Here is a 4,340-nt window from a genome sequence, read left to right on the forward strand (position 1 = left end):
TTTTTTTTTTTTTTTTTTGCATTTTAGGGCAGGGTTTACAGGGTGTTCAGGGTCTCAGTATTAGATCCGACTCATAGTGATCTGCCTGTTTACAGCCTCCCAAGAGCTGGAATTACGGGTGTGCTCCACCACGCCCAGTCTCAGTTGCTGTCTCAGCACACCCCAGGGTAGGGTAGGGTAGGGTAGGGGGAGCAGCATGGCAGGCCTGGGATCAAACCCCCACCCCTGCGCCTACTCCCAGCTGTATTGTTTCTAATGTGCTTTTTTTTTTGACTATTTTTTATTTCGGTTAAAAATTTTTAAAAAGATACAAAACCCCAATTAATTTCTTACAGTACATATTCTACTGGTTAGAAGTGTAGGCAAGGTGCTGTGCTTGGGGTCCCACAAGGCTGAAATCCAGGTGTCACCCAGACTGTGTATTCATCTGGAGGCACTAAGGGAAGATTTACTTCTAAGTTCACTGAAATTACTGCCAGAAGTGGTTTCCTTGCAGATATCTGATTGAGATTCCCAGTTTCTTGCTGAATGTGCTGGAAATTGCTCTCAGTTCTGAGGAATGCCTTTAGCACATAACCTTCCCAAGGTCCCTTCCCAGCAAAGACATTTGTTTCTTCCTAGGTGGCAGGAAGCCTGCTAACTCCATCTCAAACCTGCTAAGATGGAGTTTTGGTGTAACTCAACTATAGTAACAAGAGAAACTGTTTTGTCACATCTATAGACCCTGCAAGGACTCAAGGCAAGGGAGCAGACAGGAATCAGAGGGAGCCACCTTAGAACACCCCACTTGAGGCAGCAGAGGAGCAGGCAAGAGTCTTGGGGACCGTCTTAGAATTCTGGCTCTGCATGACTTGTCCAATCTTTGTCATCAATGATACATGTATATTTAGAGGAGAACACCTTCATAAACATGAAGAACCATCAAAACACAGTTTTATTGGAAATCAGAATCAAGTAGTTTAGGGCCTACTTCTTCAATGCCTTTCTCTATAGACATACACCATGCTAGTAAACTACTTAACAACACGAAGGTGTTAAGCTCACACTCTGCTGCCTATGAGATTACCTCGTATGTGAAGAAAGCAGTTCCTGTTCTTCAAGGTTCTCACAAGATTTTTCGAGAAGGAAGTTCTAAAGAGTAAAAAAAAAAAAAAGGCTGCCTCTGCCTATCTATGGTTCCTGGCAACAGAAAAAAATCTCTGTGAGTATTTCTGGATGGAGAGCTACCATTTGAAGATGGATACATTGCGGCCACATCATCTAGAAGCACACGTAGGGAACACAACAGGAAACCCTCCCAGTAGGAAAGTAGCCTCTTTTGTCAAGAAAGTACCACACTATTGAGAAAGAAACCATAATTGACCATTTTCACTGGTATTCATCAAAACTCACAGCCTCCTTGCTCCACAGAAAGTTACTTCCTGTGACCAAGAAGAAGCAAAATATTGGAGGAAGAAATTATTCTGTAACTCTAATGGATTAATTAAATTCAATATCATAGTATTTTTTAAAAGCATTTCATGACATTAGCAAAGATGAATATTACCCAGTTAGAGTTCTTCATAATAAAGAGGGCAAAAGATAATTGTGATTTTTCTTAGAACACTTAGAAAATCCCAGCTGATTCCATTTAAAGTATTTCTGCCTGCTAGAATGATTTGGAAAATATGCAAGAAACTAAATGCATAAAATAGCTAAATGTACTACTTTAACATATGTGGACTGTTTTTGAGGTACCAACAAATATCAGGTTTTTCCTCTTATGCTTTCTATCAACTTTTTAGATAAAAATGTTGTTTCTAATTTAAGTTGTAAAATACATGTTTCAAACAGTATAAAACTTAGTTTGTAATGATATCCTCAAACTTGAACTAAGTTATATATCTTTAATCTATAAACAATATAATTATTGAAGAATTCTGATTGTTTCTGGACCATTTAATAGTCATAATATTTTAGTGTCATTCTCAAAATGTGTTTCTGACAGGGAGACACCAGTGGGGAGTTTCAATGCCTCAATTTTATTTCCTGGAAGACTTTTAATTTATTGGGTGACTTTGAGCTGCCTTATCTCCTAGAGCCCGTGTTTCCTCTCCTGCAAAATGGGAAGTTGGATTAAATGATACCCAAGCTCCTATGGAGCTATTGTATCCTCACAGTCTATGCTTCTGGCATCCTGGTTGCTTTGAAGACTTTGTCTAATGACCTGTCATATCAGCTGTGGCTGAAGTACTGAATGCGTACACTCCACACTCATATGCAGTTCTTGTCTGTTCAAGGGTTCTCCTGAGATCCCACAAAGCAGGTAGGTACACTGGCTAAAGCCATGTGCCCAGGAAGGTTCAAAAGGCTTAAGAAGGTCAGGGAATTTTAGAACAAACATTTCTAAGTCAATAGATCATTGGAAGTCCTCACAAGTACAAAATGATAATCACAAATCTCCAAGTCTGTGACTTTTCAGAGTAACCGAAATTAAAATATGTAATTTAGAGTTGGAATATCAAACATGGAGGCAACACAAAGATGAATGAGGTATAGTTTCCCAAAGGATGTTGTGCATGTCACAATCATTATTCAATTGTAACTTTCTATAAGAATGGTGAATGTTTTCTTTTATGCAATTTAATAGTTTCCATACCAGAGTGTTATTCTTTGGAGAAAAAGATTTCAGTCATCGTTTGCAATGTAGTTGAACTTGAAGCCAAGAAGGATTTGAACTTTCTTTTGTTATCATTGCTTTTAAGACATGAGACACTATCATTCGTTTGTTGATGGATTTCTAGGTTGCTTCCATAGTTTAGCTATTACGAATTGTGGAGGTGTAGACATGAGCATGCATCTATCAGTAGAGTATTTAACACAAGAAAATACCCAAAAGAGATATAACGAGGCAAATGATGCTTCTATATTTCATGTTTTGAAGAATCTCCATACTTATTTCTATAGTGGTTATACTGGGTACATTCCCAACAACAATGTACAGCATTTGTAGGTTTTTATATTCTTGATAATAGTGATTCTGACGGGAACTAGATAGAATTTCTGAGTTGTTTTGATCTGCATTTCCCTAATGACTAAACAATCTGCACAGCTTTTTTTTTCTATGTATTTATTGGCCATTTGTACCTCTTTGAGAAGTGTTTGTTCATTTCTTTTGCTCATTTTTTGATTAGGCTGTTTTGGGGGGTTCTAATTTTGTTTTAACTCTTTATATATTCTAGGTTTTAGCCTTTAATCAGAAGAATAAGTGGCAAATTTTCCCCATTATGTAGCCTGTCTCTTCATTATGTTAATTTTTTTTCTGTAAAGAAACTTAATAATTTAACACAATTCTATTTGTTGATTCTCAGTATTATTTCTTGTGCTATTAGATATCTGTTCAGTAAGTCCAAGTCCTTCCCTATGCCTATGACCTTCAATATTTTTCCTATTTTTATCTTCCAGCCTTTCTATGTTTCTGTTTTTATGCCCAGGTCTTTGATCCATCTTTGTTTGGTTTTGGTATAGAATAAAAGATGGGTCTGATTATTGTAAATAGATCCAATGTTGAGTTAATTTTTGGAAGCCAAAAAAAGAATTATGATTTTGCCATGTAAAGATTTTTTTAGGTGCCAAAAACCAGTTGTAAGAAACTCAAATACACTTAGGTGATTTGGGGAGAGAGTGAGTAGACAAAACATAAGCATTGTCCATCATCAGAGTAAATCACTTATTGGATAATTTTGATGTTTTCTACTAAATGCTCCTGCCCTTTCTGGTCACTGTAACCTTTGCTTGAGTATGTGCACTTGCACATGATTAGGAGTCATCCTTTTCCACTTTTTGATCAGATACCTTTATGATCTTTGGAGATTAAAAATAATGTACAAAAACTGTGGCTTCACAGCATCTACCACAGTTCACATTTTTAGAACTGAGCTGGGGAGAACACGTAAGGAAAGTGTTGCTCTCTCGCTCTGCACATAATAAAATACTGGCTTCCGAAACTCTGGTAAACAATTATGTGAGTCATAAAAACAGAAAAACGGGAAATGGATTTTGTTTTTTTTCTAAGTTTTATGAGGTTAACTTTAAACAATTATAAACTGTTCATTTCTCTTCAGTCTTGTTAGCTATATCTTTGTCTTTATGCATAGAGTGACCAGCGACAGAAATTTGGGTTTGGATCTTCATGAGCTTTATAATTTGAGAAAGCCACTTAATCTCTCTGAGATCAAGGGAACTAGTACAAAGCTTGATGGACTGCCATGAAAATGTGGATACTGCATGAAGCAACTAGTAGAACACAGAAGTAGGAGCTGGTAGGAAGAGCAGAAGCAGCTATAGTAGCCACCGATGTA

The sequence above is a fragment of the Octodon degus genome, unplaced genomic scaffold (assembly GCF_000260255.1).
Source record: "Octodon degus isolate 3935 unplaced genomic scaffold, OctDeg1.0 scaffold00032, whole genome shotgun sequence".
Lineage (NCBI taxonomy): Eukaryota > Metazoa > Chordata > Mammalia > Rodentia > Octodontidae > Octodon > Octodon degus.